We start from the raw sequence: 13,048 nt of genomic DNA, 5'->3' as shown, positions 1-13,048 counted from the left end.
GGCCACAGGGCTGACCCCCTGAAAATTTTTTTTAAGGCTTAAGCCAAAGCAGAGAGAATCCACATCTGTGAATGAGAAGACTTGATAGTATAACGGTGTCAACTTTTTTTTCAAAATTAATCTACGAGTTTAACACAAGCCTAACAAAAACTGCTGTTTTAGAACTCAACATGGATATTCTAAGATTAATCTGGAAAATAAACACATTAAAAGGGCTTTAAAATTAAAGAAAACAAGTAATAAGAGAATATAGTTCTGTTGTGTATTAAAAATATTGTAAAGGTAGAACGTTTAATTGTTTGATATTGGCACAAAATTAACAGAAGAAAAAAATAGAAACAATTGGCTGCCCAGACAGAACTTATACATATAAAAATTTACTATGTGACAAAGGAGGCATAATAATCACCTGGCAAAAGATGCAGAAGCCATTGGTTAATTATTTGAAATCAATTTATTTACATGTCTCTCCTTAACAGCAAAATTAAGTTCATGTAAATAACTTGAGTCACAAAACCAAAAGGTCAGCCATTAAAAATTGTCATAGAAAAGTGAATTTTAGTAAAATTTTGAGTAAAGAATAATTTTCTGTAGTTGTTTCTTGGTTGGATATTAGAATGTTTTGAGAATTTGATGAAAGCTAAACAGATCGTCTCTCCAAAATAATGCAAATATAGACAAAATTTTTCCATATAAATTTAGGAAATTCATAGACTCCCATTCATAAGTTCTTGGTTAAAGAGTTCTATTTAAGCTTAAAAGACATAGAAAAAACATAAAAAGAAAATAGTGTAAATATGAAGGTAAAAGATACATATCTCCAAATATGTATGTGTGTGTATGTGTATATAGAAATACAAAAGCAGCATATAAAACCAAACAAAAATTGACAAAATGTTATAAAAACCATATGATAACATTAGTGGCCATTGAAAATAATGTTTATAAAGAGTTTCCCAATGAATTAGAAAATTTATATGTACTACGTGAAGAGAAAGCACAGGATGAAGAATTCTACTTACATGGAACTTCATCTGTACAGAGATATTGCAAAGAAAAATGCTGAAAATTAAATATTCTGAAATGTCAAAGATCATTATCTTTTGTTTTTGGGGTTTTGATTTATAGCTATTTTTCTTGACATTTTTTAGATTCTAAAAGTGCTGTTGTATTATTTTTCTTTCTTCATTTCATGAGTAATAAATATTTGTTATAATCTATAAATGGCATGGTCATGCATTCTTCACAGAGGTGTTGAGAGGTGGAGACTTTATCTTACACTTAATGCCAACAAATGAAGCAAAGGCAGAGCTTTGAAAAGGAAAAATTGATACCCAAATATTTGACAAGGCAAGATATTATTCACAGGTAAAGGCAACAAAAAGATTTCTCAGATATGGAAAGATTACAAAAGCATAATTCCCATGTACACTTTTTGAAACAAATATTTAAAAATATTCTACAACAATCAAGAATGAACAAAATCAGGAATATAAGAATGAAGAGGACCAAGTATTAAAGGACCAAGAATGAGCCATAAAATTACTTAAACGAAAGGGTCTAAATGTATGCTTTAAGTTCCTGCTGTATTTCCAAAATACTAAACAAAAATCTGGAAGTGGTTGGAAGTTTGTTGTTAATTTTCCCTCCTTATATATTTTATTAATAAAATTGATGATTTTAAAATATAGCTTTAGGCATGTCTTTAACATTATTTTCATATTCAGAAGGGGGAACAAATGATATTCCCAAATGGTACTGACATTTTGGGTATGATTTGATGCGAAGAGTGGTGGAATTAAGTGCAGAAGATTAAAATTTTGCTGAAGTCTTTCTCACTTATTAGTGTTTTCAATATATGATTCTTATCTATACAAATCATTCACCCTCTGTATCCTCATATGTGAATAATAACATCTGTTTGGTGAAGATTAAATGAGATGCTTTTTGTCAGAACCCATTTGTCAACCACATGAACTGTTTAAAAGAAAAGCCTGGTCAGGGTTCTCCTTGTGGTTACTTATTCTCTTCTGGAAAAATCCCCAAGAATGGAGACAACACCTCTACCTTATAACTTGACCTGAAATTTTGGGTTCTTCATAATGTATGCATCTTATGCTTTGAGTCCATACTCCCCACATATAAAAAAATCTACTCAGAATTTCAAGAAAACAAAGCCAGTAAATCTTCACTTTTTCACTAAACATCTTTATCTTAAAATCTATTTTGGCTCTTCTACTGTTCTTATCTGAACTTTTTCCAAGAGTCTTAAGTGGGTTGAGGATATGTTATGTTAAAAAGGACTGAGATATCATGGGTGAATCTTACACCTCTACACAAATTTTAACCCTCAGCTCAGCTAACCACAGCCTATTCTTGTTTCCCCCTAATTCACAGGTAGATGCTGAGAGGAAGACATCACATGATATGGATACTGTCCTGGGTAATCAATAGCTCAGGGTTTCAAGAATGTGAGTTCATCCTGATGGGGCTCCCAGGCATTCATGAGTGGCAACACTTGCTCTCCTTGCCCCTGGCTCTGCTCTACCTCTTAGCTCTTGGTACCAATCTCCTCATCTTTATCACCATCCAACATGAGCTTTCCCTGCACCAACCTGTGCATCTCTTCCTTGGTATCTTGGCTGTGGTGGACATTGGCCTGGCTACTACCTGGCCATTTTCTGATTTGATGCCAAAGCCATCAGCCTCCCTGAGTGTTTTGCTCAGATCTATGTCATCAACTCTTTTATGGGCATTTTCCTCTGCATGGCTGTGGATAGATATAGCCATTTGCTATCCCTTTCATTACACCTCCATAGTCACTGAGGCTTTTTGTGATCAAAGCCACACTGTCCATGGTACTCAGGAATTGTCTGTTGACCATCCCAGTGCCTGTACTGGCTGCCCAGCAAGATTATTGCTCTAAAAATGAGATTGACCACTGCCCTATGCTTGAACTTGGGAGTCACTAGTCAGGCTTGTGATGACATCACTAGTCTGGCTTGTGATGACCACTTGGCCTTGGCCTGGGTTATGGTTGGGAGTGACATGGGTCTGGTCTTTGCTTCCTATGCTTTATTTGCTCAGTGCTGAAGCTGAACTCTGCTGAAGCAAGATCTAAAGCCCTGAATACGTGCAGCTCCCATCTCATATTCATTCTCTTTTTCTACACAGCCCTTATATTAATATCTGTCAACCATCTGGCAGGAAGAAAGGTTCCCTTCACTACTTTTCTCCTTGATATGCTGCACAATGTCATGCCCCAAGCCCTTAACCCCATGGTGTATGCACTTTGGACCCAGGAGCTGAGAGCGGGCTTCCAGAGGGTGCTTGATTTGGGTGAAAACGTGGCCAGGAAGTGAGCCAGCTTTAAACGATAGAATTTTATAGTTGGTATTACAGAAAGAACACAGGCTTTGAAAGTACAACAGTCCTGGGTTAAAATTCCACATACACTAATTGCTAGGAACATCAATTCAAATCAATTTGCCTATTTATATATTACATGCTATGTGCAAGGCACTGTTCTAAACATTTCACAAATATTAAGTCACTTAATTGCAATAACAACCCTATGAAGCAAGCACAATTGTTTTTATACATTTTGCAGATGAGGCGAGAAAGTTGAGAAACTGACTCAGTTTCTGGTTGCAGAGTGAAATTAGAACCCAAGATGTCAGGCTCCAGAGTCCCTGCTCTGAATCTTTTCTCTCTATTAAACCTCAGCACTAATTTTTAAAACTGTAATTAAGATGACATTAAAAAGAATGATATTTAACTAAGTGAAATTATATATCACTTAGCTGTTAATAAAAGAAAATTCCATTTAAAAGTTGGCAGCAATTTTTCTTTCTAATGGTAAATATAGTAGGTTTTAAATCATCTCGAAAGAGTCACTGTAGAGAACTCTCCTAAATAAGTGACGAATTCGACAGGAATTATTTTGTCACGTTATAAACTCTTTGCCAACTCGAGTTCATTTACATAAAACATTAAGAGGAATATTTCACTTTTTTTTGAGGTTATATTGGCTTATAACATTGTGTACATTTCAGGTGTACATTATTATACTTCAGTTTCTTTATAGACTGCATGACGTTCACCATCAAAAGTCTAGTTTTATCCTTCACCAGACATATGTATCCCTTTACCCCTTTTGACCTCCCCCTACCTCCTTCCCTTCTGGTAACCACTAATCTGTTCTCCTTATCCATATGTTTGTTTATCTTCCATGTATGAGTGAAATCATATAGTGTTTGCCTTCCTCTGTCTGGCTTATTTCTCTCAGCATAATAACCTCAAGGTGCATCCATGTTGTCACAAATGACACTCTTTTGTCTTTTTTATGGCTGAATAGTATTCCATTCCATTTTTTATATATATATATATACCACATCTTCTTTACCCCTTCATCTGGGGTTGCTCCATATCTTGGCTATTGTGAATAACGCTGCAATGAACATAGGGATGCACAAATCAATTTGAATTGTTGAATTCATGTTCTTTGGAAAAATACCCAATAGTGGGATAGCTGGATCATATGATATTTCTATTTTTAATATTTTGAGAAATCTCCATACTGTTTCCCATAGTGGCTGCACGAGTTTGCCCACGAGCAGTGTAGGAGGGTTCCCTTTTCTCCACATCCTCTCCAACAGTTGTTATTTCTTGTCTTGTTAATTATAGCTATTCTGATGGGTGTAAAGTGATATCTCATTTTAGTTTTGATTTGCATTTCCCTAACAATTAGCAATGTTGAACATCTTTTCATGTGCCTGTTGGCCATCTGTATATTTTCCTTGGAAAAATGTCTGTTTATATCCTCTGCCCATTTTTTGATGGGGTTGTTTGTTTTTTTGTTGTTGAGTTGTATGAGTTCTTTATGTATTTTGGAAATTAACCCGTTGTCAGATATATGATTTTCAAATATTTTCTCCCAGTTAGTGGGTTGTCTTTTCATTTTGTTGATGGTTTCCTTTGCCTTGCATAAGCTTTTTAGTCTGATGTAGTCCTATTTGTTTATTTTTTCTTTTGTTTCTCTTGCCTGAGTAGACATGGTATTCAAAAAGATACTGTTAAGACCAATGTCAAAGAGTGTATGGCCTATGTTTTCTTCTGGAAGTTTTTATGGTTTCAGGTATTACCTTCAAGTCTTTAATCCATTTTGAGTTAATTTTTGTGTATGCTGTAAGATAATGGTCTGCTTTCATTCTTTTGCACTTGGCTAGCTGTCCAGTTTTCACAACACCATTTATTGAAGAGACTTTCCTTTCTCTATTGTATGTTCTCGGCTTCTTTGTCAAATGTTAGCTGTCCATAGATGTATAGTCAGTCACTTTTTTTAACACTCAATGTTACATTGAGCTTCTCTAATGAATTAAGAAAGTCCAACTGAAGTCCTAGGGTTCATTGGCAGTATAAAGGACCCCAAAGTCCTCTAAAGTGGAACTTTCCCCATAAGAGAAATAATATGTTTCAGGACAGGAAGAAGAGAAAGTAAGTAAAAAGAAATTATTTATTTCAACACTAGGGCATAGATCAGGGTGAAATAATGGTTCTAGGATGACCCATGGATATGGCTGGAAGATTCTTTTGACCCAATCACATGGCATTATGGCAGATTTTGGGGAAAAAAGACCAACTTGTGCCAGTAAACTTGGAAGCCAAAGTGTGAGAACTGTAGGCCATTGAAACTCAAGGATTGAATCATCTTTCCTTTGACAGAATGACTTAGACAGCAAGGGCATTACTATATCTATCAACAAGGCAGAATTGGACCACGTGCTTTCATCTGTTTTAAATAGTGATCCATATACCAAAAACAGAAGCATTGACAGCTGACACAGTAACGCACTAATGGATGGGTCAAATTGCCTGTTTCTCTTTCCACACAGTATTTGGACTAAGTCCCTGAGATCCTTTAACATTTCAGGAAGAAAAAATAAGTCTCAAAAGAAAGGTACTGAAATTTCTTCTAATCTGACCATCCAAGAGATTGGATTTCCACTTCTGCTAATGGCTCATAGGACAATTCAGACAAAGCCTTCCAGTGAGACTAAGTAGAAATGATAGACAAAACATCTTTAAATGGGTATAGAGAGATTGGAAAGTAACAAATTAGTAAAAATTACGTGGCTAAGACCTGAGTGTCACAGAAAACTTAGAGACTGCTTTTCAGCTCCAACAAGTAAAGAGAGTTTAGAAGTTGTCACTCCCATCCTTACATCAAGAAAAGGCTGGACAAACTAAAAATCAATCGCTTTTCTTGGACCTGTCAGAGAACTGAGGCCACTGGGCTAACTGCCATCCTGGAGGGAGAGAAATACCCTTCATCGAGGTGGGATATGACTCTAATATTTTCTTTTTTCCTGGAGATGAGCCCTCTCTACAGAAAATGCTCTGAGTTTATTTCATAACATTAACTTTTCCCCTCCCCCTGCCAGAGCCAGTGGACCATCCTTGGATGTTTACTACAAGAATCTGCTGGGGTTCCTGGATATAAAGTGTGGGGCTTCCTAAGACTGCAGCCCCCAAGTGTTTCTCATTCTCAATCTAGACCACACTTATCCTCCAGCAATTTGTCAAAATTACCTTTGAAGTCTTCCTACCAGTTTGTGACTCCAGTAGCTTCTGCTCCAATTAGCCAGATTCTCTGGATTCACCTGCCTCTCCAAATTTTGGGGTATCAATTGCCCTGCAATGTCAATTCTCTAATGTGTCCAAGAAAAGTCATTGAATTTTCTTTTTTTCACCTTTTTTGGTTGTAAGGACAGGAGTGACATTTCAAAGTTGTTTACATGTCAGAAGTTCTAGTATTGGATTATAATTAAAGTATAAGATAAATATCCATGAGTCCATAGTGATAAAATAAGTGATGCAATAAATAAATACATACGGGAGAATATACAAACCTCCCATGCAGAAAAATTCCAAATAATTTTATAGATACGCCACCCTCAAGTAGGTAAGCCATAATTCTTGACTTCTTAAGTGCATAGTGACTTCTTTCCAAATGCCTTCCTTGGCTGCAAGTAAGAAGGTAAAACAAAATATATATATATATATATATATATATATATTTCAAATACCCAAATTACAGATTTTTTATATCCTCTTCCTCAGTATTCTCTGTAAATTAACCAAATGTTAAAAATTTCTTGAATCAAACTGACTTTCCAAAACTGCAGATTTCCCTGCAGACAGAGGACCTTTACACCTGGAGTTACCCTATGGCTGAGAGCCATAGAGACACATGCTCCAGAGATTAAAAGAGAGAAAGGGACTGAACTCTACTAGACCATTTTTTCCACATTAATCAGGAAGATTAAGACACTCATCCTACTCTGGAGAGTAAGTGAAGATTGAACAGAAGCCAGAAGTGTTATGACAATGGACTGGCCAGCACATGACCCAAAACATCAAGAGGAGGAAAAGTGTGCCTCCTTAATGTTAGTAAACAAACTATCAATTAGTATTGTGTTTAGCTGTGTATGAGAGACCCTAGATTATAGTAGTTAACCAAATTGGAGTTTATTTCATGCCACACACACACACAAAATCAGGCAGTTCAGTTGTTAAGGCAGCTCTTGTACCATCAAGGGACCAAGATCTTTTTAGTTACTACTCTGTCACTCTAAACTACAGCTACTGTACTCCACATTCAACTCCATATTCCAGACAAGAAGAAGGAAGAAATTTAAAAGGGAGTCTCAACAGACTTTTGCATATATCTCATTGGTCAGAAATGAGTCTGAGGTTCATCTCTAGTTGCAAGGAAGACTAAAAAGTTAAGACTTTTAGCTTCCCAGTCTTTGTGATAGTGGGAAGTTATGCAAAGGTGGATTTGAGTGGGTACTGAGTGAATTAATTCTCAGTAAAAACAGACAATACACATCATGTTCTTTTCATGCATTATTTTCAGAAATTGATAAAATATTGGGCCATGAAGAAAGTCTCAAAACTTCCAAAGAGTAAACAAGCTCCAAAGGTCTCTGAATCAACATAACGAAATCAGCACTCACTGCAGCTTTCTCTTTGGATTCTAAAACCTAGCAATACTACAAGATATTCAATAGTAATCAATCCATAATATGATACAAAACAAATGGAGAACCACTGACGAACAGAAAAAATGAGGTAACTCCAAAGATAAAAGGCAACTGTGATGGGGTTATGGAAGAATAGAAGCCAAAAAGGTGCACAGGAAAGGATTGCTACAAAAATAATGTAGAATCAGCCTGAGAGATGTCTGATACTAACAGAGGCAGAGGGCTGTAAGAAAACCAACCTGGTGATTAATGGCTGGTGCAGTAAGAACAGCCAGACAGGTCTATCTTTCTGCACATACACTCTTGGACCAAGAAGTGGGCTAACAGTCAAGCAACAGTGGTGGTGTTCCAGAGTATTGGAGATTGGGTCAGAAAACAAGACAGTGACTCACATGACTATGAACACCATGTCTCATGAGGCATGGGGAGAAAGCTCAAAGATAAATCAATCTATTAGCACACCCCACCTCTCTCCTACAACAAGTTGCATCAAACAAATATGGCAGCATTCTGAGATTGCCTACTAGAAAGGAAAACAACCAACCAGAGACCAAGATGGCTTGGTCCAAACTTTAGACAGGTTTCTTCCTGACTATAACCCTCTGGTCTCCCTTTTCTTGGGGAATTTGCTTGAGAAAACTTGTAATTGTGAATTTTTTCTCTGCCCCTTTGCAATATATATAAATCTTCTCCTAACGTCTTGCCAGTTTTACAACCTAGGAGATGTCTCTCTCAAGGACCTGGGAACTATCTCTTAAAATGTAAATATCAAAGGAGATAACACTCCACCTCCTAGTCTCTGTGAAAAGTAGGAGCCTAATTCTAAGAGCGCCAATTAGCAAACACAGATGTCCTAATCACAGACAAAAACATTTGCAATCTCTCAGGAATAATTCGATGTGCTTGACACATCCTGTTGATCAATCTCCCCCTAAAGTCCTCCAGTACTTTTCCACTAGCTCAATCCAGGGCTTAAATGCATTCCACCTGACACCTTACCCCAGCTGAACCCTGCCTTTTCTTTTGCAGAACTGAGTATCCAGACTTGGGCTGTTCACTCTTCCCCATTGCTGGTAATAGGATCAGAATGAAATCAACTTTCATTTGTTCATCTTGTCCAGGGTTTTTCTTTTTTTGATGAGGAAGATTGCCCCTGAGCTAACATCTGTGCCAATCTTCCTCTATCTTGTATGTGGACGCTGTCACAGTGTGACTTGATGAGCAGTATGTAGGTCCACGCCTGGAATCCCACAAATACCAGGCCACTGAAGTGAGCATGTGAACTTAACCACTAGGCTACTTGGCCAGCCCCAGTACAGTTTTTCTTTAACACCAAATACAGCCGTCTATTTGAGCAAAATCAATATGAAAGAGTAGCATTAAAGTTAATAAGCACTACCCACATCTGAAGAGAGAGAACAAATTCAGAATCAACCAAAAAGGCTCCTCATAAGGTAACTTTCTCTATGCCAGTTCTCTACTTCAGGATGCCAGTCCCTCATCCCTTCATGTGTAGGGGTGGTGACAAGCGCTGTTATTAGCCTTAGGTAACTGCACTATAACTTAGCATCTCTTACTGATGACACCCTTATCAATAGTCCCTTTGGAAGTAATCTCATCTCAAATTATTCTAGTTTGAGAAATAGCAAACGTTGGCAAGGGTGTGAAGAAAAGGGAATTCTTGTGAACTGTCAGTGGGAATGTAAATTGGTGCAGCCACTATGGAAACAGTATGGAGGTTCTTCAAAAAACTAAAAATAGAACTACTGTATGATCCAGCAATTTCACTTCTGGGTATTTATCTGAAGAAAACAAAACACTAATTCAAAAAGATATATGCACCACCATGTTCATTGCAGCATTATTTACAATAGCCAGGTTATGGAAACAACATAAATGTTTATCAATGGATGAATGGATAAAGAAGATGTGTTATATACAACGGAATACTATTCAGCCATAAAAAAGAATGAAATCTTGTCATTTGCCACAACATGGATGGACTTGAGGGTATTATGCTAAGTAAAATAAGTCAGACAGAGAAAGATAAATACCATATGATCTCACTTATATGTGGAATTCAAAAACAAAACCAAGCTTACAGATACAGAGAACAGATTGGTGGTGGCGGGGGGGGGGGGGGGGGGGAGGGCGGGGTGGTATGAAATGAGTGAAGGGGGTCAAAAGGTACAAACTTCCACTTACAAAATAACTAAGTCATGGGGGGTTGGCCCAGTGATGCAGCAGTTAAGTGTGCACATTCCTCCTCGGCGGCCCAGGGTTTGCCAGTTCAGATCCCGGGTGTGGACACGGCATTGCTTGGCAAGCCATACTGTGGTAGGCATCTCACATATAAAGTAGAGGAAGATGGGCATGGATGTTAGCTTAGGGCCAGTCTTCCTCAGCAAAAAGAGGAGGATTGGCAGCATATGTTAGCTCAGGGTTAATCTTCCTCAAAAGAATAAATAAATAAAAATTAAAAAATAATGTCACGAGGGGGCTGGCCCCGTGGCCGAGTGGTTAAGTTCGCGCGCTCCACTGCAGGCGGCCCCAGTGTTTCGTTAGTTCGAATCCTGGGCGAGGACATGGCACTGCTCATCAGACCACGCTGAGGCAGCGTCCCACATGCCACAAGTAGAAGAACCCACAACGAAGAACACACAACTATGTACCGGGCGGCTTTGGGGAGAAAAAGGAAAAAATAAAATCTTTAAAAAAAAAAATAAAAAAAATAATGTCATGAGGATGTAATATATAGCAATATACACCATACACAATATGGTGGGGATAGTTAATAACACTCGATTACATATTTGAAACTTGCTGAGAGAGAGTAACTCTTAAAAGTCCTCATCACAAGAAAAAAACATTTTGTAACTATGGATGGTGACAGATGTTAACTAGACGCATCATGTCACAATATATACAAATGTTGGATCATTATGTTGTACACCTGAAGCTAATATAATGTTATGCGTCAATTATACCTCAATAAAAAACATTTTTTTTTAATTATTCTAGTTAGAGTGGGCTGTCTTTTCCCTACTGGGATTCCATCTACTACAATGCTCATTCATTCAGTTAAGCAGTGTAGAAGTTATTACCAAAAGCAGTTTCAATGTCGTGATAGGACACATTTTAGATGGCCATCAATTAAAAAGGTGAGGATTTGAAGGCAATATACAAAGATGGCTCTTACAAGAGGTTAGATCAATGAAAGGCAGACCCTGAGGACACAGGAGTGATATGAGAAGCCCTGGGAAGACCTAGGCAGAAGTACATGGAATAGAGATATTTTTGAAGTTGGCAGTCCTTGGAATCTTCACATATTGAAGTGCATGATATGGAAGAGAGGAAGACTGTTGACAAAACAAAAGGAGTCACAGGCAGTTCTCTATGTCACTTGGCCTGAAAGTACAAACACGTTCCAGCACCAATGATATATTACAAAACAATTTGGGCATGATGGAATTTAGCATTTGCCTTTGTGCAATTTGTCCCCTACAAACACTGGCTGAATGAAAAAAACTGCATCAAGGTGAAGACAAACTGCATGGGAATACACAAGACACACACACACACACACACACACACATCCCTAACATCTGTGAGCTACCTTCATTCACTTCACAACTTTCCATCTGATTTCAGATAAAGCTCCTTCTACCACTTCACAGTAACTCACAAGCTGCAACCCTTCCACCCATTTCCACAAGCAAATTTCATGTCTTTTTCAAAGTGCTATATTCATTGTAGGATTTGTGTTTTTCTTAACCATTTAACATGTGTAAGACTGCGACTATTTGTATTAGTTTTCTTTTTTATGTCACTGATGACATTTTTGAGTGCTGTGCTCCTAATGCCATTTTTCCATAAATCTTGTGGTTTTTCTTGTGGGATTTTGCATAGCACAGTGATTTTTAAGAGCTGACTGTACTTTCTAGAATGAGTGGGGAGGAAACCAAGCCTAGACAGAAGAGAGAACACACCTTCTTCCAACAATCCAAGCTGGCAGAGCCGTCTATCTGGTGGGCCTGCCACCTGGGACCACGTTTGAGTAGGAGTGTTCCCTGAAGTGATCAAGACAAGCCTCCAAAGTCACTGGGGACCCTTCCTGCTGGAGTGAGACAACAACTTGCCCTGGGAGTAGTTAGATGTGACTGAGGAGTGCCATGAAATGAGCCCAGGGAGAGTTATACCAAGACCAGGTCATTTCATGGCTGTGATTTATAACCCAAATTCCAGGAGTGGTATGGAGAGGAATAGATCTGCTCTGAGCAAAAAAAATGCCAAAGACAGGCAGCAACAGCCAGGAGAGGGGAAGCAGCCCAGAAGTAGATACCAGCCTGAAGGCATCTTCATGGTTCCTCCTGCAGTAGTAAGTCAACCAGCCAATGTCATGGACTCTGAGAGGGGAATCAATGGAGGCAACCTCTCTTGGGTTCTGTCCTGGTCTATGTATCTGGCTCACCATCCTTGGATTTTTCAATGTGCCTTTCTTTACCTTCCATCAGGTTCTTCACTTGTGCAAAGGTTAGGAGCTATATCTGGGAATGAGGCCAAAGTGATGAGGCTGAGCTCTGAAATGGCCCTGTTGGAGCCAATGGGGCTCTCTAGCCAGAGGAATATGAAAAGATCTCCTGTCTGTCACAGTGTCATGCACACAGGAGGCTCTCAGTAAAAAGTTGGTGCGTAAATAACCAAACTAAGTGATTCTTGAATAATAAATTATAAGGCAAAGATTCTCAAAATAAGAGGATTTTATGAATCACAAGGCCCAATTCTCTCATGATCTAGAACTCTTACAGTATATAAAATACACTGTTAACTTGTTTTATTTGTAAAATACAGAAGCCAACACCATTCTCAATGAAAAATTTAATAGACTTTTACCAAATAAACCAAAGAGGGGAAATGAGACTTGCTGTTTCACTATTGTTTCACATTGCTCTGATTAAAATAAAACAGGAAAACGTAGATAAGAGGTAGAATATTTGGAA

At 38.0% G+C, this 13,048-nt stretch overlaps 1 pseudogene; it reads left to right on the top strand.

Annotated features, from left to right (window-relative positions):
- The first annotated feature begins 2,422 nt into the window (after positions 1–2,422).
- Positions 2,423–3,362, top strand: LOC124225890 (olfactory receptor 688-like; annotated as a pseudogene).
- The last annotated feature ends 9,686 nt before the right edge of the window (positions 3,363–13,048 follow it).

The sequence above is a fragment of the Equus quagga genome, chromosome 14 (genome assembly GCF_021613505.1).
Source record: "Equus quagga isolate Etosha38 chromosome 14, UCLA_HA_Equagga_1.0, whole genome shotgun sequence".
NCBI lineage: Eukaryota > Metazoa > Chordata > Mammalia > Perissodactyla > Equidae > Equus > Equus quagga.
The sequence above is the reverse complement of the archived record's forward strand: the minus strand, read 5'-3'. Positions and strand labels throughout refer to the sequence as shown.